We start from the raw sequence: 24,574 nt of genomic DNA, 5'->3' as shown, positions 1-24,574 counted from the left end.
GGTTTGAGGGTGCTGCCTGTTCCATACTCCCCCTACTCCTAGCCTTTTAGGGGTACAAACAATAGTAATTGGGGCCTAGTGTGGTTGTGTACGTGTGATATACATACACTTTTTTGGGATCATATTTTCTATTCCGCTATTTAATCAAAAACCTTTGGGGATCAGTTAAATTGGGGGATAGTCTGTGTTGGTACGTGTGAGAGAGATCCACCTTTCCAAGTTGTTGGGGTTCATCTCATACTTCTGAAGGTTTGAGGGTGCTGCCTGTTCCATACTCCCCCTACTCCTAGCCTTTTAGGGGTACAAACAATAGTAATTGGGGCCTAGTGTGGTTGTGTACGTGTGATATACATACACTTTTTTGGGATCATATTTTCTATTCCGCTATTTAATCAAAAACCTCTGGGGATCAGTTAAATTGGGGGATAGTCTGTGTTGGTACGTGTGAGAGAGATCCACCTTTCCAAGTTGTTGGGGTTCATCTCATACTTCTGAAGGTTTGAGGGTGCTGCCTGTTCCATACTCCCCCCTACTCCTAGCCTTTTAGGGGTACAAACAATAGTAATTGGGGCCTAGTGTGGTTGTGTACGTGTGATATACATACACTTTTTTGGGATCATATTTTCTATTCCGCTATTTAATCAAAAACCTCTGGGGATCAGTTAAATTGGGGGATAGTCTGTGTTGGTACGTGTGAGAGAGATCCACCTTTCCAAGTTGTTGGGGTTCATCTCATACTTCTGAAGGTTTGAGGGTGCTGCCTGTTCCATACTCCCCCTACTCCTAGCCTTTTAGGGGTACAAACAATAGTAATTGGGGCCTAGTGTGGTTGTGTACGTGTGATATACATACACTTTTTTTGGATCATATTTTCTATTCCGCTATTTAATCAAAAACCTTTGGGGATCAGTTAAATTGGGGGATAGTCTGTGTTGGTACGTGTGAGAGAGATCCACCTTTCCAAGTTGTTGGGGTTCATCTCATACTTCTGAAGGTTTGAGGGTGCTGCCTGTTCCATACTCCCCCTACTCCTCATCTAGCCTTTTAGGGGTACAAACAATAGTAATTGGGGCCTAGTGTGGTTGTGTACGTGTGATATACATACACTTTTTTTGGATCATATTTTCTATTCCGCTATTTAATCAAAAACCTTTGGGGATCAGTTAAATTGGGGGATAGTCTGTGTCGGTACGTGTGAGAGAGATCCACCTTTCCAAGTTGTTGGGGTTCATCTCATACTTCTGAAGGTTTGAGGGTGCTGCCTGTTCCATACCCCCCCTACTCCTCATCTAGCCTTTTAGGGGTACAAACAATAGTAATTGGGGCCTAGTGTGGTTGTGTACGTGCGAGATACATACACTTTTTTTGATCATATTTCCTATTCCGCTATTCAATAAAAACCTTTGAGGATCAATTGAATTGCGGGATAGTCTGTGTCGGTACGTGTGAGAGAGATCCACCTTTCCAAGTTGTTGGGGTTCATCTCATACTTCTGAAGGTTTGAGGGTGCTGCCTGTTCCATACTCCCCCTACTCCTCATCTAGCCTTTTAGGGGTACAAACAATAGTAATTGGGGCCCAGTGTGGTTGTGTACGTGTGATATACATACACTTTTTTTGGATCATATTTTCTATTCCGCTATTTAATTTAACTGGGCCTCCATGCGAGACCTGTGTGCCTTGTTGCGCTGTTTTGAGTACTCCACCAACATGGCCAGTGGCAATGACGCCGTTCTCAGCTTAACTATCCCACTTCCATGCCTCCTTGAAAAAACAATTCGGGCGATGATGGAAGAGGATGTGGCACAGGATGAGGAGGAGGAGGAGGATGAAGAGGTAACATTTCCAAGGCTTTCAGGGCAGTCATTCGCAAGGGGCTCCGAGGGTGGGTTCCTGCACACGCAAACGCCAGGGACGCAATTGTCCAGCAGGGGCACAGTTCTGGAGGATGAGGAGGATGAGGAGGAGGAGGAGCTGGAGGAGGAGATGGAACCATGTTCACAGCAGGGTGGCACCCAGGCCAGCTCATGGCCATCACTGGTGCGTGGCTGGGGGGATACAGAGGACACGGACGATACACCTCCCACAGAGGACAGCCTTTCGTTGCCTCTGGGCAGCCTGGCACACATGAGCGATTACATGCTGCAGTGTCTCCACAACGACCGCCGAGTTGCCCACATTCTAACTTGTGCTGATTACTGGGTGGCCACGCTGCTGGATCCCCGTTACAAGGACAACGTACCGTCCTTAATTCACTCACTGGAGCGCGATCGCAAGATGCGCGAGTACAAGCGCACGCTGGTAGACGCCATGCTGCTGGCATTCCCATCTGACAGCGGGGCCACAGTGGAAGCACAAGGCAGAGGAGGAGGAGGAGGAGGTCGCCAACGCAACCAGGGCACCGCCAGCACCTCAGAAGGCAGGGTTAGCATGGCCGAAATGTGGAAAAGCTTTGTCAGCACGCCACAACAAACAGCAGCACCAGCAGCTCAGATGGAACGTCTTAGCAGGAGGCAGCATTTTACCAACATGGTGGAGCAGTATGTGTGCACACGCCTACATGTAGTGAATGACGGGTCTGCCCCCTTCAACTTCTGGGTCTCCAAATTGGGCACATGGCTTGAGCTTGCCCTTTACGCCTTGGAGGTGCTGGCGTGCCCTGCAGCCAGTGTATTATCTGAACGGGTATTTAGCACGGCTGGGGGCGTTATAACAGACAAGCGCAGCCGCCTGTCCAGAGACAATGTGGACAAGCTCACGTTCATTAAAATGAACCAGGCATGGATCCCACGGGACTTTTCCGTACCTTATGCAGAATAGCAATGGATACCGACCTTACCCACCCATTGTTCCATTTTTGCTCTTTCTCACTCTTTTGGGGTGTACCCTCATTTAAAATTTTTGAAAAGAAGCAGTGTTGGCTACCTCGTCCTCCTCCTCAGGGCCAGATTAATGTAGGGGCTATTGGAGCTGCAGCTCCAGGCCCCTACCTTTTATATAGGCCCCGGGTTGGCCATATTCACTGTTACCGCTCTTCTGTCACTTGTAAACACAGAAGTCTGGCTTCTATGCTCGCTTCCCCAGGCAGCACCCTCAGAACCTCCCCACACAGCGTGAAGGCCGGACAAGGAGGGACAGTTGGCGATGCATGGATGTGTTTATGGGCTTCAGAGACAGCATCCCATGTTGAATTAGGCATGCATGGCTGCACCCTTCCTCCTCTGGGTGCATGGCAAGGCACGGCCCTTAAGGCCCTTCAAATTCCTCAGCACCAAGCCCATGATGCTGTTAATCCGGCCCTGGTCCTCCTCCACCGCCGCTTCCACCTACACCGCCCATAGGTGTGCGCAGCCTATTGCATTAAGGTGTGCACCCCAAAGTTGAAATACACATGCATGTGTTTGCCAGCAGGGAGAGTAATGTATCGGGGCCATGTACCTGTAGGCAAGGAGAAATAGAGCAGAGCAGGTCCCAGGGAGATCTTTCCCATCTCCTCACTGGCAATGCTATGTGCCCTAGGTGATTAGGGTGTGCCCAGGCACACCCAGCACACCCTGTGCGCACGCCTATGTCACCGCTAGGCTTCTGACGGTATCAGATTTTCATGCTGCGATTAATTGATTAAGGTTTTGCCACGGTATACGGTATTATCACGGTATTCTATTATTAAATTTAAATTATTAAATTTCCACCTCACTTCAATTTCATTGCTGAATTTAGGGGCTTTGGTTCACTTATGCACATTATTATATAGTCAGTCAGTACAGACTCTGTGAACCAGGCCTAAAATAGGTCATCAAGCAGTGTCTGGCCTAACTGGTGATAACTGGTTCTGGCGCTCGGCTCCGATCCGATGGCCTGGTCATTAAGAGGGCAAATCCTTGTGGTCAAGAAGTGGTTAAACCTGAAGGAGGTGTTGTTTATAAATTACTTTACTATTGCTTTAGGCCTGGTTCACATGTATGCGGGTTGGTGGTTCACATTTGCACAGGCATAGCAGCCCATTGATTTGAATGGGCTGCTATGCCCTCATTTTCCGCAGAAAAAAGGTGCATGCAGCATTTTTTTAAAATTCAGTGGCCTTGAAATCCATCCTGCTTTTGCACCATGCGACTAACCTGCAGTTCCTGCTCTGGCAAGCTTTCTGCATTTTTTGTATACGTGGGCACGGCATTTAAAAATAAACAGTTTGCGTGTGCAGCAACGGCAGGTAAGTCGCATGGTGCAAAAGAAGGATGGATTTCATGGCCACTGCATTTTTTTAAATTCTGCATGCACCTTTTTTCAGCTGAAAACGCAGGCATAGCAGCTCAAGCCCATTCACATCAATGGGCTGCTATGCCTGTGCAAATGTGGGCCCCCAACCCGCATACATGTGAACCAGGCCTAAAGCAATAGTAAAGTCATTAATTGGTTAAACCTGCAGGAGGACCGGTGTTTTTATCTATTAATGACTTTACTATTGCTTTAGGCCTGGTTCACATGTATGCGGGTTGGGGGCCCACATTTGCACAGGCATAGCAGCCCATTGATGTGAATGGGCTTGAGCTGCTATGCCTGCGTTTTCAGCTGAAAAAAGGTGCATGCAGAATTTAAAAAAATGCAGTGGCCATGAAATCCATCCTTCTTTTGCACCATGCGACTTACCTGCCGTTGCTGCACACGCAAACTGTTTATTTTTAAATGCCGTGCCCACGTATACAAAAAATGCAGAAAGCTTGCCAGAGCAGGAACTGCAGGTTAGTCGCATGGTGCAAAAGCAGGATGGATTTCAAGGCCACTGAATTTAAAAAAAATGCTGCATGCACCTTTTTTCTGCGGAAAATGAGGGCATAGCAGCCCGTTCAAATCAATGGGCTGCTATGCCTGTGCAAATGTGGGCCGCCAACCCGCATACATGTGAACCGCCAACCCGCATACATGTGAACCACCAACCCGCATACATGTGAACCAGGCCTAAAGCAATAGTAAAGTCATTAATAGATAAAAACACCGGTCCTCCTGCAGGTTTAACCACTTCTGGATCGCAAGGATTTGCCCCTTTAAAGACCAGGCCATCGGATCAGAGCGCCAGGACCAGTCATCACCAGGTAGGCCAGACACTGCTTGATGGCTATATAATAATGTAATGTGGGCTGCTAGGCGTGTGTGTGTGTATATATATATTTATTAGAGCTGCACGATTCTGGCCAAAATGAGAATCACGATTTTTTAGCTTGGAATAAAGATCACGATTCTCTCACGATTCTCTGTGTAACAAAAAAAAAAAAAATTGGGATAACTTTACTGTTACGTTTTTTTTTTTTTTTTTATTCATTAAAGTCTAATCATTGCGTTTGAAAGACTGCTGCGCAAATACAGTGTGACATAAAATATTACAACAATCGCCATTTTATTCTGTAGGGTCTCTGCTAAAAAAATATATAAAATGTTTGGGGGTTCTAAGTACTTTTCTAGCAAAAAAAAAACTGATTTTAACTTGCAAGCTGCAAGTGTCAGAAAAAGATCCAGTCTTTAAGAGGTTAAACTTCCTTTCTCCCTGGCAGAGGGAAGGAAAAGATACAAATGTAATCATTTTTGTTTATAGTTAGGAGACTTAATGCTGAAAGGTGTTAGCTGAGTGAGTGAATGAGTCATCCAGCTCACTGAAATGTATCAATTCACAAGTCAGGCAGACTTGACAGAGAAACTCGGTATTTTAAAAATGCCACAATAACAATACCGTGGCTATGCAATACCGCGATATATCGAATTACCGAAAACCGGCATATGTCTAGTCACCGCCACATCCACCACCACCTCAACCTCCCTCCTACTCCATATGGGCCTCGTCCTTCAGAGATGAAGAAGAACATTGTTTTATTTTTCTGTTTTTTTTTGTTGTTTTAAGTTATTTCCCTATCCACATTTGTTTGCAGAGCACTTGCCATGCTCTTAATTACGTTTTGCTGCCATTTGCAGCACTCTAGCCCTTTCCTTTGGTGTTTTAGAGCCATTTTAGTGCCTTAAAGTTCGGGTCCCCATTGACTTCAATGGGGTTCGGTGTCCGGGAAAAGTTTGGTAAAAGTCCGGGACACGGACCCGGACTTTTTTTTAAAGTTCGGCCGAACCCGTCGAACACGGACATCTAGGTGTTCGCTCAACCCTAATTATCACACATGGAAGACTTATATCGCGTGGTGCGAATCTTTAGGATTTCCTCCACGTACCTATTCGGTGACTCGAATATTGGCCTTTTTGCAAAAAGGGGTTGAGCAGAAGCTAGCCTTGAGCACCATCAAGGGTCAAGTTTCAGCATTAGCAATCTTCTTTCAGAAACCTTTAGCTACCAAGTCCTTGGTGCGGAATTTCATCCAGGGGGTGCGGCACCTGGCTCCACCAGTCCGCGCGCCCTTACCGCCCTGGGATCTTAATTTGGTTTTGTCGGTTCTACAGAAACCTCCTTTTGAAAACATCAGGGAGATTCCCTTGCTTACTTTATCCCAGAAGGTGGCCTTCTTGGTGGCTATCACTTCTGCACGCAGGGTGTCAAAACTGGCTGCTTTATCATGCCAGTCCCCATACTTGGTGATTCATAGGGATAAGGTAGTACTTCATCCTAAGCCATCCTTTCTTCCAAAGGTGGTTTCAGATTTTCATCTGAATGAAGATATTGTACTACCTTCCTTGTGTCCTCAGCCCAATCATCATCGGGAACATGCGTTGCATTCCTTGGATGTGGTTTGGGCAATCAGGGTATACCTGAAGGCTACGGAATCGTTCCGTAAGACGGATTCACTTTTTGTGATCACGGATGGCCCCAGAAAGGGGTTGCCTGCATCTGCCGCGACTATTGCCAAATGGATTAGACAGACGGTGGTACAGGCTTATTCTATTAAGGGTCAGAGTCCTCCGTTCCCTGTTAGGGCGCACTCCACTCGAGCGCTCAGTACTTCCTGGGCCTTTCGCCATCAGGCGTCAGTGGTCCAGGTATGTAAGGCGGCCACCTGGTCGTCGGTACATACCTTTACAAAATTTTATAAAATTGATGTGATGGCATCGGCGGATGCCTCATTTGGCTGCAAGGTTTTGCAGGCCGCAATTTGAGGAGACCGGTGGTCTACCTCAAGGGTTTTTTTCTGTTTGAAAATTTTTTTGTTGAGTCTCATCATTAAGGATGAGCATTGTAAACTTCTAGTTGGCACCGGTTGGGCCTTCTAGATTTGGATTTGATTTCCATTTTCCCACCCCTCATTTGTGATACTGCTCTGGGACGTCCCGAAGGTGCTGTATCACCGAGGACTACGTCTGTCAATGAGCGATAGAGAAAAATGGATTTTTGTAAAATCTTACCGTAAAATCCTTTTCTCTTAGCTCATTGACAGACGTAGTACCCGCCCCTCTGTTTTTTGAGTTGGGTTGGGTTAAATTCTCTAAACACTGCTTTTGTGACATAACTGATTTGCTGGGGCAGAGAGAGAGAGGATATACCCTCGGGGACTGCCCCTAGGGTGTGGCCAGAGCATTTTATTTCCTGTCTAGTCCTACTCCTGTGGAGGCAACATAACCCGAAGGTGCTGTATCACAGAGGACTACGTCTGTCAATGAGCTAAGAGAAAAGGATTTTACGGTAAGATTTTACAAAAATCCATTTATTTTTTTGTTTTCTACGTTTCTATCTGGTTAAACCTCAAGCAACCACTGACCGGTTACATACATATGACTGAATCTTAGTTAATAAATTTATAAAACATACAGGTACATATACAATATATTTATAATGCATTCATTTTATTCATTGATGCATTTACATAGCATGTATGGCAGTTCAGTGAAACAAGGGTAATTCTTAACACCATTCACAGGTATTAATGAAGCTTGTTTCCTCAGGAGACATCCAAAGCAAATCTATGAATAATCAAAAGCAATTTTATATATAACATTTAAAAACAAAATAACAAAATAACATATCTTTTTATTAAAGTGGTTCTAAACCCTAATTTTTCTTTTACCTGAATGCCTTCCTTGCATTAATGTAAAAAATGTTTAGGCGTCAGTATTTGCCCCTCCCCCTTTTACTTACCTTAGCTCTCATTCTATTCACTTTCTGTGCTTGTGTGCAGCTCTTATCTCCCCTCACTTCCAGGTCTCACAGGGTTTGCTGAGGCAGTGGGAGCCATTGACAAAGCCAGTGACAAGAGAGTGGGGGCAGGCCGAGATCCGCTGTCTGTATCAATGGACCCAGCAGAGGGGCTTAGGAGCAAGCCTGCATGAGTGCCCCCCATGGGAAGCAGCTTCTTAATGGGGGCACTAGCCAGAGAGGAGGAGCCAGGAGGGCCAGTGGGGACCCGAGAAGAGGAAGTTTGGGGCCGCTCTGTCCAATTCTTTTAAACAGAGCAGGTAAGTATAGACATATATATTTTTTTAAATTTTTCTTTACAACCACTTTAACCACTTTAATACAGGGCACTTCCCTCCCTTCCTGCCCAGGCCAATTTTCCCCCTTTAGCGCTGTTGCATTTTGAATGACAATTGCGCGGTCATGCAACACTGTACCTACACCAAATTTATGTCATTTTCCCCCCCACAAATAGAGCTTTCTTTTGGTGGTATTTGATCACATCTGGGTTTTTTCCTTTTTGCTAAACAAATAAAAAAAGACCGAAAAGTTTGAAAAAAAAAAAAACGTTTTTTTGTTTATGTTATACAATTTTGTAAATAAATAAGTTTTTTCCTGCACTGATGAGCACTGATGAGACTGCACTAACAGGCACTGATGAGGAGGCACTGATGGGGTGGCACTGATGGGGTGGCACTGATGGGGTGGCACTGATAGGCGTCACTGATAGGCGGCACTGATATGCGGCACTGATAGGCACTGATATGTGGCACTGATATGTAGCACAGATATGCAGCATTGGTGGGCACTGATAGGCGGCACTGCTAGGCACTGATAGGCGGCATTGATGGGCACTGATAGGTGGCACTGATGGGCACTAATGGGCACTGATAGGCAGCACTGGTGGGCACTGATGGGCACTGATGGGCGGCACTGATCGGCACTGATGGGCGGCACTGATGGGCACTAATGGGCACTGATAGGCGGCACTGGTGGGCAATAATGGGCACTGGTGGGCGACACTAAAGGATGGCAATGATGGGCACTTGTGGGCAGCACTGATAGGGAGGGCACTGGTGGGCAGCACTGATGGGGAGGGCAATGGGGGGCTCCCTGAGCCCTGATTGCCATCCCTGGTGGCCATAGTGGGCATCCCTGGGGTCATAGTGGGCATCCCTGGGGTCATAGTGGGCATCCCTGGTGGATCTAGTGGCATCCCCCCCGAGGGTCTGCACTGGTAATCAATGATCTGATTACCAGTGCCGACCCCCCCCCCCCTGTCAGGGGAGCCGCCGATCGGCGCTCCTTTACTCGTGCCTGTCAGGCACGAACTAAGAAAAGCCGATCAACGGCTGTTCCTATTTACTATGTGACCAGCCGTGATTGTACACGGCTGATCACATGGTAAAGAGCCTCTGTCAGAGGCTCTTTACCGAGATCGGAGATGCAGGGTGTCAGGCTGACACCTCGCATCACCGATCGCCGCTCTGCGCGCCCCAGGGGGGCGCCCAGAGCTGTGTTATCCTGCCGCTGTCATATGGCGTCCGGTCAGGATAACACAACCACATTCCCGCCGTCATTTTGTAATAGGGCGGGCGGGAGGTGGTTAATAATCATGAAGTAAAGAAAAAGATATCTATTGCATCCTTCAATTATGTCAGAATTAACCTGTATCCACCTTATATGTCACTAATTTGCACAAAATACAATAATATCATGGAAAATTCTGCATAGTTTTCAACGTTATTTACAAAAGAAAGTCTTGACTGCATAAGTATTCAGCCCTTTTGTTGCAAAATCCCAAAGTAACCTCTTTCAGAAGTAAAAAAAATAATTAAATAGGGTTTATCTATGTTCCATTAATGGTCTTAAAGTGGAAGTAAACCCATTGCTTTGATAGTTTCAAAAAACAGTTAACATTCAGGGCATTCTGGAAATGCCAGCTGTCACATTTGTTGTGGTCTCAACCAAACTATCAAACCATCCAATGGCTGGTGTCATAACAGCTCACATGTGCAGCATCATGGCAGTTGTAGATTAAACAGAGGCTAAGATGGCAGCTTCCTTGGTTGAAAACGATAGAAGGGTTTACTTCCAATTTAAATTAAATACACCTATTACTGGAAGGTCCCCGAGTCTGTTTGGCCCCATGCACACTGGGAATTTAGCCTCAGTGCATGAGAGTCCGGCAGTTAGGTGTGGGAGAAGGCAAAGGCACATTGTCCAGCCCCACTACTGGCAGCTTGTAAATCTCTTTGCGCTTAAAGCTGTGGCTTTAAGCTCAAATAGATTTACAAGCTGCCAGTAGTGGGGCTGGACAGCTTGTAAGATTTAGTGCACTATACACTCAGGGAGGAATGCCTGGACAAAAGAAGTCTGCATTCTGCATCTGTGCCTTTTGTCCACACCTAAATGAGTCTCATGCATTTATGGCTAAATACCCACTGTGCAGAGAACATATCTAAACAAACAGTATAATAAAAACCAAGAAGCTACCAAAAATATTTGGGATTACTTTTGGAAAAACACCAATTGGTATTGGATTATAAAAGAAATTGTAAACTTAATTTCCTGCAGCAGCTTCCCACCAAGTTTATTTTTGAAGAATTTGGCACAGAGCTAATCGACTGAAACCATTTTTGGGATAACTATGAAAGAATGACAAAAAGAAAGCCTATGCTAAAAAATACTAGATGTGGTGAAAAGCCAAAACTGCTGAATACCCTTTGGGCACCATACCTACAGTGATAAATAGTGGTGGTGGTGGTAGCAACATTTTATGGAGATGCTTTTCATCCACATATAACTCTCCTACATTCCTCTAATTTCTTTCTTGACAGGTTTACTTAAATCCGAATTGCAGTTCCACTGCAGCATAAATCCACAGATCAACCTGACAGGGTGAGTTGGAACTTATCCTCACAAAGTATGTATCATGTAACTCCCTTTCTTTCTGATTCCTGGATTACTGATTACTTTAACATGTTTAAATCTGAAGTCATGATGAGGCTCAGACATGTTCGCATCCTAGTCTGAACCCACCTGAGCAATCCTACCAGAAAGCTGTCACTGTACTGGCATTCCTGGTTCCACAAGTACACGTATACATCTAGCTGTGGGGTGGGCAAGGCCTCAGCCCTTTTTAATTGGCACATAAAGTGGCAGCTTTCTGGCAGGATTGCTCAGGTTTGTTCAGACTACGATCTAAGCACACCTTAGCTCATCCCTAATATCAAGTATAACAAGCAGGGTAGGCTGACCAGCAGATTAACAACTAGAGTGGCCTGATTAACTACAACAGTGCCTGAAAAAAAAACTGACTGAGAAGCCAGGCTGTTACTTTCTAAATGTAACTCAAGGTTAAAACTAGGTGTAAACCCCAACTGGATATTTCGTTTTCTGAAGCGCTGTGCATCATAAACATTTTTCCCGTAAATACTATTTTTACCATTTTTATCCATTTTACAAGATCTCAGTACTGCTGCTGCTATGCATCCCTTGCAGTCCTTTTCCAGCTAGTTACTGTCTACATGTAAAAGCTTGAGTGCTGGCCGCATGTAATTGTTGTGGAAGAGCTTTCTGATAGTGATAACTGTGGATCATGTCACCTACAAGTGTATGTAACGGCTAAACCTTTCTTTTTAGTTTTGGATAGATTGATGAAGGCTTAAACTCTCTGCAAAGTTTTTTATGCTGGCTGTGTCCTTGATGGGGAAATTCACCCTCTCTAGCTGCCCTTATGACTATTGCTTCTGAGACAGAAAGTAAGCAGAGATTCTAAATTTGCAATTTCATAAGAGCAGGAGATGAGAAGAAATATTTTAGTGGGTTTCCATGCTTGGTGATTACTGTCTAAGATGGAAATTCAGCATATATGATGCATCATCTTGACAAGAAGTGGAGGAAAAATCTTCCATAGGAGGACACAAAGAGCAAAAAATATCCCAATAGGGCCAATCCATTCCTACTGTATCCAAAACATACCAGGAAAAGTTTTGGGTTTACAAACACTTTTATACAGTTTTAGTAATTTGGTAGAATGACTTGATTTTAAATAATTCATTAAACAGTATTTATCAATTTTTGATTGGATTATACTTTAAAGCTTATCTGACCCCCAAAAATACATTTAATTTATTGCAGCTTACTAGTCCTTATAGTAATTTTATTTTACTAAGCTTTGTTTCTTTATTTTCACCTGGTAACACAGTTTGAGTCCAAGGATGTCAATGCATACTCCCCATTCTGTTTCAGGAAAAAAAAAACAAAATAGGAATTACGATGGCAATAGATGGATAGAAATGTGGCGGGTTCAGTAGGAGCTGGCTGAATTTCCATCCATGTACTATAATGGCAGGCTGGTTGTACTAAAGTTGATCTATCGATTGACTTAAGTACAACCAACCTGTTGGGTTGTCAGAATACAATAGCTCTGCATGAGGGATTCCTTCATGTTCACTAAATGTGTTGATGGGGGAATTGAGCAATTGAAAACTGCATAATATATGGCCTTCCTGAGGAACCCTGCTTTATGCTATTGTTCATAGCATTTAGGAGTGTGGGTATGTAGTCCTCAGGGAACAATGTGATTGATAACAGTCAGCACAGGCACAGGAAATAATTAATTAATTCACAACATCTCTGGCTAGATTAACAGGTGATTTTTTAAACATGTCAAAAAGAAATAAGAAAACACTTTCAATAAACAGACCAAAGAGAGTAAATAGGAGAAGTATATTGTGAAGGGTTTGCATACACTTTAAAGCAGAGGCACTTAGCTGGAGCATTGTTTTGCTTTTGTGTCTTTTAAGGCCACTTTGCAGTTAAGCGAGGAAGCTTAGAAACCTCTGTGGTGTAGTAATGTGATTTTACTAAACAAATGCTGTACAAGCAGACTATTACAATTATAGGAATATAGTACAAGACTGACAGATATTACAAAATATGCCTACAACATGTCCATCCTTCCTAACAAAGAAGCAATGTATGCAATAAGCAGTAGGGATGATCGAACGGTTCGGGTCCACCAACGGTTCGGCCCGAACATTGGGTGTTCGAGGTTCGGCCGAATTTAGAACTTTTTGCCCAAAAAGTTCGGAATTCGGCAACCAGAACCGACCAAAATGCAATGCTTCAGGAAATGGGCTTTAAAAGCCCGTGTTTGGACCAGAACCATTAGCAAAAGCCAATTGAGGGGGCAGGAGAATGCTAGGAATGTGATTGGAGTGACTAGGGGGTCCCTAGACCAATCATTAGTGAATACGCCCCCCAGTATATAAGATCGCCCCCGCCATATTCCTAGCATTGTTATACTGGACATGGAAGAGAGTGGAAGCAGTTCTGTTAATTTTACTTTAAAAGTGTCATTTAGCATTTATTAGTGTGAGGAAAGGGATATCTAGTGTAGTTAGAGTGCTCCTTTACACTTAAGTTAGCTTCAAAAATTTAGTTTCTGTAGGGAAAGTGTTAAGTGTAAGGGGACCGTAGTGTAGTGTAGGGTTAACTGACAGTGACTGCTATGGAAGGGTGACAAAACCCTTCCATAGCAGGGTGACCGCTATAGAGAAATGATCATTTCTCTGAATTGCTTCGGAACTGGAATATGGCTTCTCACCAGCCAAGCATTTTTCATGCTGCAGGGGCTGCCACTGCCAGTGCTTTTTTGAGGACATGTTTGATGTCAGACATGACATCTAAACATGTGTATAGGGGGTATATATACACATATATGTCTGTATATATACCCCTAGACATATATAGGTGTGATAGTAGCAGAAATATATGCTTGCGCTAATGAAATAATTTACAGTAATATATTTCTGCTACTATCACACCTATATATGGCTAGGTGTCTATATACATATAATTTTGTATGTATATATACCACTATACACAAGTTCAGATGTTTTGCCTGCCTCAAAAGAACCCCAAAAAATGCCAAAAATAACGCTAGTGTCAAAAAAAAATGGCCAGGTGTGTTTTTGCTGGCATTTTTTGGGGGTTTTTGGAGGCAGGCAAAACATCAGAACTTGTGTATAGTGGTGTATATACACACATACATATATTTATATACACACCTAGACATATATAGGTGTGATAGTAGCAGAAATATATGCTTGTGCTAATGAAATCATTTACAGTAATATATTTCTGCTACTATCACACCTATATATGGCTAGGTGTCTATATACATATAATTATGTGTGTATATATACCACTATACACAAGTTCAGATGTTTTGCCTGCCTCAAAAGAACCCCAAAAAATGCCAAAAAAAAGCTAGCGTAAAAAAAAAAAATGCCCAGGTGTGTTTTTGCTGACATTTTTTGGGAGTTTTTGGAGGCAGGCACAACATCAGAACTTGTGCACAGTACCACTATACACAAGTTCAGATGTTTTTCCTGACAGCAAAGAACCCAAAAAAATGCCTGCTTTGAAACCGGCAAGGTGTGAAAACCGAGGAGAGAAGCTAACCCCCTGAGCTGAAAGTTTTCTAATACAAACAATCCTTTATTTTTCTGGTTCTGGACATGCTACAGAGCTGAAACTTCACAGGTACACCTTTTAGACCCCCCAGACACAAAATCACACAAAAAAAGTTCTTAAAAATTGTCATTTTTGATAAAAAAGCCAATTATTGAAAAATTAAAAAAAAAAAAAAAAAAAAAAAGAGATTTTTTGGATTTCAGATCTGGGGGGTCTAAAAAGTGTACATGTGAAGTTTCAGCTCTGTAGCATGTCCAGAACCATAAAAAAAGATCATTTGTATTAGAAAACTTTCAGCACAGGAGTATGGCTTCGCTGCTGTAACACCTTGCCGGTTTAATAGAAGGCCTTTTTTTTTTGGTTCTTTGCAGTCAGGAAAAACATCTGAACTTGTGTATAGTGGTACTGTGCACAAGTTCTGATGTTTTGCCTGCCTCCAAAAACCCCCAAAAAATGCCAGCAAAAACACACCTGGGCATTTTTTTTTTTGACGCTAGCGTTTTTTTGGCATTTTTTGGGGTTCTTTTGAGGCAGGCAAAACATCTGAACTTGTGTATAGTGGTGTATATACACACATACATATATTTATATACACACCTAGACATATATAGGTGTGATAGTAGCAGAAATATATGCTTGCGCTAATGAAATCATTTACAGTAATATATTTCTGCTACTATCACACCTATATATGGCTAGGTGTCTATATACATATAAGTATGTGTGTATATATATCACTATACACAAGTTCAGATGTTTTGCCTGCCTCAAAAGAACCCAAAAAATGCCAAAAAAAAACGCTAGCGTCAAAAAAAAAAAAAAAATGCCCAGGTGTGTTTTTGCTGGCATTTTTTGGGAGTTTTTGGAGGCAGGCAAAACATCAGAACTTGTGCACAGTACCACTATACACAAGTTCAGATGTTTTTCCTAACTGCAAAGAACCCAAAAAAATGCCTGCTTTGAAACTGGCAAGGTGTGAAAACCGATATAGGTGTAAAAGGAGGGTCCCACATCCCTGTTCTACTGAAAAATTATCTTTTTTTTTTCATGGTTCTGGACATGCTACAGAGCTGAAACTTCACATGTACACTTTTTAGACCCCCCAGATACTAAATCCAAAGTCAAAATCAAAAAAATTGGCTTTTTTATCAAAAATGACAATTTTTAAGAACTTTTTTTGTGTGATTAATAGTTAATGGGGCATGACCCAGAACCCTAAGCACTTTTTATGGGCATTTATTGGGTTTTAGGGCTTAAAAATGGTGTTTTTTGATTACCGAAGTTCGGGTCCCATTGATTTCAATGGGGTTCTGAAATCCGAACCAAACTTTTGGGAAATTCGGGTGTTCTGGTCGAACCAAACTTTTCAAAATTTAAAGTCCTGAGCTACTAGCCAGGCCTTAACCTCCCTGGCGGTATGATTATGTCAGGAATTATGTACCAAAAGCGGTACAATTTTTTTCATGGAAATTTGGCGTTATGTATTATAGGCCTACAATTCTTAGTAATTACTGACTTAAACCTGACCTGAGTCTAGTAGACATCCCAGATGTGATACATTTGAAACACAAACGCATGAATTATAATCGAATCAATAATATAATTTTATTATATAATATATATAATAAAATTATATTATTGATTAGATTATAATTCATGCATTATATTATATATATATATATATATATATATATATATATATATATATATATATATATATATATATATATATATATATATATATATATATATATATATATATATTTTATATAACGCATGAATTAAAATCAAATCAATAATATAATTTTATATATATTGTGACAGGAAGTCAGGTAAATTTGGGAATGTAGTCACAGAGAGGAGACAGATTCCCACCTTGTTTGGAAAGTTCACTAATTACTATAGGGTGTCGGCTGCCAAAGGCAGCAGGAAGGTGTAAAGAAGTTGAAAGGCCTTCAGTTGTTCGGAATGAGGAAATGAAGGCCTCTATAATTGTCCAAAGAAAGTCTAATGGATTGCTGCCTCCTGTCGCCGTATGGGCTGGGAGAGGAAGGCAGACAGATGTGTGCCTCCCAACGCTGAGGACGCCTGGGAGAAGGACTGCTGTCTCCTGTCGCTGTGTGAGCTGGGAAGAGGAGGACAGAGAGACGTGTGCCCCCTGAACGCTGTGTGAGCATGGGGAAGACCTCCTGAAGCGATGTGCGCTCAGGAGGGTAACAAGCGGGATGTGAAAGGAAACCAATGGACATTTTCTGAGTGAAGACTTCTCAAGACTTCTCAAGGTGAGAAAACAAATTATCTCAATGTGAAGAGTAAAGGGACATGTTGAATGGACATTTGTTATGGAAAGGATAAAAATGGACTATTGAGTGTCTGCTGTGGGACCAGCAAAGTTTGCTCCAACAGTAGGTTGGAGACAGACTCTTAGGTAGGTTCCAGTGTGTGTGAAGGTAGCCGCCCACAGAGGCAAGGATTTATTTTCTGTTTTATTTTATTTTGGATGTTTTTGCTGCCTGCAGTTGGTTCATAAGGAGTGCATGAATAAACCAATCTGTTGTTTGCAACCATCTCCCGGCTATCTATTTGTGTAAACGCACCCCCAAAGGGGTCACCCATACGCTTACCACCGAGCTAATCCCCCACAATATATATATATATATATATATATATATATATACATATACGTGTGTATATAGGTATATATATATATATATATATATATATATATATATATATATATATATATATATATATATAATATAAAATGTGTTATGTGTTTTGTGCAACGTTTTTTTTTTTTTTTTTTTAATTTCCCTCCCTAGTTCCGCTCCCATGCAGCATTGCTGCTGCAGGGAACGGAACTAGGAAGTCATCGGACCAACAGACGAGCGGCGGGACTCTCGGCTGGTGGTCACAGCAATGAGAGATCATCGCTGGATCGCCAGGACAAGGTAAGAGACACCGCTGCGCTCTCTGCACATCTACCCCGAGCGTGACTCGGGGATACCGATCCTAACCTAAAAAATCCACCATGAGTCACGCCCGGAATTACCGCCCAGGAGGTTAAGGGTTACTCGCCACCAGTTGCCCCGCCTAACCCCTACCCTGCCCCGCCCCTAAATGCGCCCTCAAAAAATGATTTTATAAAATGACACTGTTAAATGTTTTGCAAAAGTTGTGCAGAAGTTGCACAAATAAATATTAATAACAACAGTGTAATTGTATGTGCATTTTACCTGGATTTTAGGTGCACTTCTATTGAATTCTATTACACAGTGCGTTTTCTGAAGCCGCATCAAAGATGCAGCATGCAGGAATTTAAAGTGCTTTCATGAAAATGCACTTTGCAATAGAAATGCAACAGAAATGCACCTAAAATCCAGGTAAAACGCACATACAATCACACTGGCCAAACCACAGTTTACCAGTTATTAGGGATAAGAGAGTGAATAGGGGGGGGGGGGGGTCTGGGTTGTAATAATATATGTTAATGAAGAGCAGAGTGAAGGACTGTAGAGAAAGTGCTAAGGCTGCATTTTGGGACAGGATAGGGTCAGCTAAATGGCTGCTTGGAATGCTCAGAGCTGGGACCAGAGGCTGCAGAACATGCAGTACAGATTTATGGAGGGGACAGCTGAAAGATAGAAGTAGATAAAGGTTTAATGTGAACAGGAGAGAGGAGCACAAGAATCGCTGCTGACTTACGATTGTGCAGGGAAGATAAAGACAAGTGCGAGGAGACGGACAAAGTGAAGGTGACCAACTCAAATGACCTGGCCGGGAAGGAGAACAAACCAACAGGGGGAGGGGAGCTTGGAAGGAGAGAAGTGATTAACGGCTGCAGGATAGATAAGTGGCTGGAACAGAGGAGTCCAGAAATCATGCATTGTGCAATAACAGGAGGGAGAATGACATTCACTCCTGTCAGGCAGGTGAAGGCAGAAGCTACTAGTGCGCCCCCCTCATTACAGATATGGACACCGCCCACCCCTGCACGTACTGACAGTGTTCTGTCTATCAAAGGAGCCGAGCCAGGAGGTTCAAATGAAAGCTGTTACAGTGCAGCGATCCCCACTCTGAGTATCCGGCCGCCTTTCCTCTTCCTCTCTCGCCTTCAATCATTTTCCACTCGCAAAATGCGAGCAGGCAAGTGGAAAATTTGAGGGCTGCAATAAGTATTCTAACAATCTACTTAACTTGAGCCTTCCTTTGATGGAGTTTTCTTCTGGCTCCTTCATTCTCAGAGTCCTGCAAACAACTATTTCTTTGTTTCACCACATTGCTTGTTCAAGCACTTTTCCCTCTCCCTACTACTGATAGCATAATTTCCTGTAGCATCATTTCCAGTCCTTGCTTCATGAACCAGTCCAATGGTTAATTAGCATATTAATGTGGAGAACTTAGCTTCTAAACAATATAGGGTCTAAAATGTAACAATCCATAATATATCTATGCTAAAAAAAATCACCAAAATCGCCATAGCAACACAAGTATCAAACCACATTGATCAGTAAATTTGCTATATGTACACTGTGCCTGATGTGTACATATCTGAATGTTTAAATGGATCACTATTTATTTCACCACATGAAAGCTGCATATTTAAAAATATTGACAACAAAATGTAAAATTGCAATAAAATGGTAAATCTTTTTAAAATTTCAAAGAATCAGCTTAGAGCTACTAAACTACACTTAAAATATCAGGTTTTTTTTTACCAGTGTACTCCATAAAAACACAGAAACCCAATTGAAAGATCAGATACGTGGTAATGGATATCAATTTGCATGTCTGTGACCAAATTATGTGTTCTACCTTGATTTTTCCTTCATTGAGCTTTTGTGTGTAAGTGGCAGAATCCCTTTAACCACTTAAGCCCCGGAGGATTTGGCTGCTAAAGGACCAGGGGTTTTTTTGCGATTTTTTACTGCGTGACTTTAACGGACAATTGCGCGGTCGTGAGACGCTGTACCTAAACGAATTTGGCGTCCTTTTTTTCCCACAAACAGAGCTTTCTTTTGGTGGTATTTGATCACCTGTGCGATTTTTTGATCACGCGCTATAAACAAAAAAAGAGCGTAAATTTTGCAAAAATAACAATATTTTTCACATTTTTTTATATGAAATTCCCCAAAAAAAAAAGTAAAAATCAAAATTTTTTAACATTTTTCGGCCAATTTGTTTTATGCTACCTATGTTTGGTAAAAAAAATCGCAAAAAGCGTATTTTGATTGGTTTGCGCAAAAGTTATCGCGTTTACTAACAAAGAGAAAGATTTTTGTCATTTTTGGTGTTTTTTTTTTTAACGCGTAATGGCGGCGATCTGCGATTTTTTTTTCAGTACTGCGACATTGCGGCGGACAGATCGGACCCTTGACTGACATTTTTGACACTTTTGGGGTTACCAGTGACATTACTGCAGTAATCAGTGCTATACATATGCACTGTTACTGCAAAAATGACACTGGCAGGGAAGGGGTTAACTTTATTGGGAAGGGAGGGGTTAAGTGTGTCCTAGGGGCGTGCTTTCTACTGTGTAGGGACATTGCTATTGGTGTAAAAGCAAAGATCAACCGTTCTACATAGTAGAACGGTCAGATCTTTACTTTTACACAGGGAGAACTGACAGGCAGCTTGTTTACACAAGCTGCTCTGTCTTTCTCCCTTCACAGGAGCGATCGTAGTGTGGCCGGCGGACATCGAGTCCGCCGGTCACACGCACTGACTTGCCTGTGAACGAGCCGCGGCGGGCGCGCGCCTCGGCGGGCGCGCGCCCGCTCGCTATAGGCTCGCAAGTCAGTGACAGGCGAGTGACGTACCGATACGTCACTCTGCCTGGCCGGGGCTGACCGCCGCAGTATATAGTCGTGCGGCGGTCGGCAACCGGTTAAAATATTTATTTTTTGTTTTGTCTTAAATTAGATCAATAATATCTGGACTGCTAGCAAAGTGAGCTTTCAGTTTTCATGTATATGAAATATCGACTGTTATCCACAGCAAAGCTGTCCCTAATATGAACACCACCAAGTAAATTTACTATTGCTTTCCAAGCAAAGTTGGCAGTAAACAAGAACTGCTGAGATGGATGGTGGTTGGAAGCAATATTATTCTATAAATATAAAACTGACAAAACCCTGTAAAATAACATTTGTTTTTAATACATTCTCACTTGAAATCCCCAGACACAAGCAAAGTTTTTCAAGCATAATAATATTTCTAAGCGGCTTCATTGACAGATGCAGTCAAGAATATAGCGAGATTTGTATGAAAGACAAGTAATACATGTAATAAGGTGAAATTAGAACACTTTAGCCTCTATTTAAAGAGGCAATTTAAAAAATGAATTGCAATAATTAATCTTGTGTACATGTATTTTTGTGCGTATATACATATATATATATATATTTGAAGACATGCTAGCTATTTGTATACAGTATCTCCTAAAAGTGAGTACACCCCTCACATTTTTGTAAATATTTTATTATATCTTTTCATTTGACAACACTGAAGAAATTACACTTTGCTACAATGTAAAGTAGTGAGTGTATAGCTTGTATACCAGTGTAAATTTGCTGAGTGTTGAGTTATTTTGAGGGGACAGCAAATTTACACTGTTAGAGTCGGTTCACACTATGGCTACACGACTTCAGGGCGACTTGAACAAGTCGCCGTGCACCGCGACTTCGGTGTGGCTTGCCCTGACTTCACACAATGGAAGTCAATGCAAGTCGCTCTGACTTCGGCCAAAAGTAGTGCAGGAACCTTTTTCTAAGTCGGAGCGTCTTGAGTCGCTCCTATCAGAACGGTTCCCATTGCACAGAATGGAGCACGACTTGTCAGGCGACCAAGTCGCCTGACAAGTCGGAGTAGTGTGAACCGGCACTTTTACAAGCTGTACACTCACTACTTTACATTGTAGCAAAGTGTAATTTCTTCCGCGTTGTCACGTGAAAAGGTATAACAAAATATTTACAAAAATGTGAGGGGTGTACTCACTTTAGTGAGATACTGTAGATGCAGAATACTTCCAAATAGCTTTGTGGAGATCATCTGAACTCCAGGCAAATGCAAGTGTTCACATATTCTGTTTCAAATGCTGCTTTATGCATTGTTACACCTCCTTAGACCCAGTCTGTCTGGACAGTATGGTCACCCATTGATTTGGCACCATCTCCAGGCAGCCTAACTCTCCAGTAAGACACCGAAGTTGAATTCAATACATTTTTTTTTCAGCTAATTGTATTGTAGTGGATGTTTTTCTAGTATTTTAACCACTTGCCGACCGCCGCAAGTACATATACTGCGGCGGTCAGCCCCTAACAGGCAAAGTGACGTGTGGGTACGTCACTAGCCTGTGAGGCTCTGGGGAGCGAGCGCGCGCCGCTGGAGGCGCGCTCCAGCTCGGTCACGGACCCCCGATGTCCGCCGGGCACTCGCAATCGTCCATGGCAGCGGGAGAAAGGCAGGCGGCTGATGTAAACAAGCCGCCTGTCATTCTCCCCTGTGTATGAACAGTGATCATACGGTTCTACTATGTAGGACCATTGATCACTGTTCCTACACTTCAAGCCACAGCCAATCACAGTAAGAATCGCGCCCCTAGGGACACACACCACCCCTCCCTCTCAAATAAAGTTAACCCCTTCACTACCAGTGTCATTTTACAGTAACAGTGCATATGTATAGCACTGATTACTGTAGTAATGTCACTGGTAACCCCAAAAGTGTCAAAAATGTCAGTCAAGGGTCCGATCTGTCCGCCGCAATGTCGCAGTCCCGCAAAAAAAAACGCAGGTCGCCGCCATTACTCGTTAAAAAAAAAAAAACAACAAAAATGACAAAAATCTTTCCCTTTGTTAGTAAACGCGATAACTTTTGCGCAAACCAATCAAAATACGCTTTTTGTGATTTTTTTTTACCAAACATATGTAGCATAAAACAAATCGGCCGAAAATGTTAATATAAAAAAATGTGAAAAATATTGTTATTTTTGCAAAATTGACGCTCTTCTTTTGTTTATAGCGCATGATCAAAAAATCACACAGGTGATCAAATACCACCAAAAGAAAGCTCTATTTGTGGGAAAAAAAGGACATCAAATCCGTTTAGGTACAGCATCGCATGACCGCGCAATTGTCCGTTAAAGTCACGCAGTGCCGAATCATAAAATACCCCCTGGTCCGGAAGGGGGTAAGATTTTGACTCTCCTAAGCCTTGCTTCTGCAAAGGGAAGTGCTCGATTCCTCTCCCCCATTCAGAGATCATGTCACATGTAGTGTAAACAATGGATAAAAGGAAAGGAGGGGAAGGTCCCCAGTGCTTCTATTTCAGTGTATCACATAGAGGACCCAACACTATTGTCTCTCTCTAAGTTCAGTGCCAGGAAGAGGACCAAGCATCCATGCACAAAATATTTCTATAGGATCCAGCAGCCTGCATGGCAGGTAAGTGACGGGACTGCACCTGTAAGCGAAAAACAATATTTTTGACCAAACTTCAGCTTTAATTTGTGTCTTTAAAAGAGAGGTATGGGAGTTAAAAAACGAAACAATCATACTTACCTAGGTGGATGCAACATTAGTCTGATGCTGCATCTGTCCCCCACCATCTCTAAGCCCGAAGACTGAGTGATCAAAGAGAGCTGATCGGTCAGTTTTCAGTCTTTAATTAGCTGAGAGCCAGTGACTGTCAGTCACCGCCTCTGTGCTCTGCTTCACCAGCAATCACTAGTGTTCCAAGCTGTGCAGCGAGTGAGATCGGCTGGCTCAGGCTCTCAGTGTCTTGCTTAGAGGCTAAGCCTGCTGCGGTCTAGGCATCTGTGTGAAACCCAAAATGAAAGTCTGGATCGCTCCAGAGCCTGGGCTTGCTGAGTGATGTCAGCCGACAACGGACTTAAGTCAGCTGCTGGCTGAATACTAGTGACAGAAGTGCAGAACTAAATGTACTCCTTAGATTCCCAGGAGAAGAAGGGCCAAAAAAGTTAGACTTACCAGTTTTTAAAGCTATGCAAAACTCTTGTAGGGATCTTCTGCCCTTGACTGTTATCTGCTAATACCACAGTATTAGATATACTTACATAGTAGCACTTGCTGTCTCTGGGAGGCTGCTTTTGAAACATCAGAAAGAGGGAGAGAGGGAGAGAGAGAGGGAGACTAAGGACACATGCCCAGTCAATGAGAAAGTTGCTGTATTTCAACCAGGCCAGAAGCAGAGACTATTTTTTATGCAAGTATTCCTATGTTCTAATAGTTTACCTGCAGTTGCAAATAGCTCATTGAGTGTGTAACTGAATCTTTGTGACAGAGTATCCCTGTCCTATTGTTGTTATCTCACATGTACTATACCAGATAGCTAGATCTATGCTGTTGTTTGTATGTAGTGGTGACCTTGCTGCATATTAGTACTTGACCCATTTATTGCAAAATAGTTTATATAAACCTATTGTTATTTAAGTTCCCCTGGTCCTTTTTTGTCTGGGATTATATTGCTAGTTTTAGCTTAGGCTCAATAACAAGCGTAAGCTAAAGCCAGGTTAGGCATTCGACAACAATTTCTGTTAGTTAGAGGTCTGATTAAAGGACAGAGTAGAAACTAGGAGTGACTAAGACGCAGAGTAGATAGTAGATAATAGTTACAGTGCTACACCACAGTTTATGCTGGTGGGAAGCTGCATTTCAGGCTGGTTGGAAAAAGGTTGGGGATCTCCCCATCAATGCTGACCTTACCTAGAGGGACACTGCATCATGATCATCCTCAGGGGCCCCTAAGGGTGGCAGCAACATTTACCTGGAGGCATCTTTATTATTAACTGTATACAGTATACCTGAGTATATATGGACAATTCCATCAGGTCTCTTGTTGGGCCCTTTGCTGATAATACCTGTTTGTACATTACTAGGCTTTTCTTGTATAAATCAAAAAGAAAAACCTTGCGCTTATGGATAAAATAAATAGTGCAACAGGTGTGTTAACTTACAAGCTGCTGCTGACA

This window comes from Pelophylax lessonae, assembly GCF_965119305.1.
Source record: "Pelophylax lessonae genome assembly, chromosome: 2".
Taxonomy (NCBI): domain Eukaryota; kingdom Metazoa; phylum Chordata; class Amphibia; order Anura; family Ranidae; genus Pelophylax; species Pelophylax lessonae.
This window is presented reverse-complemented; position numbering follows the sequence as displayed.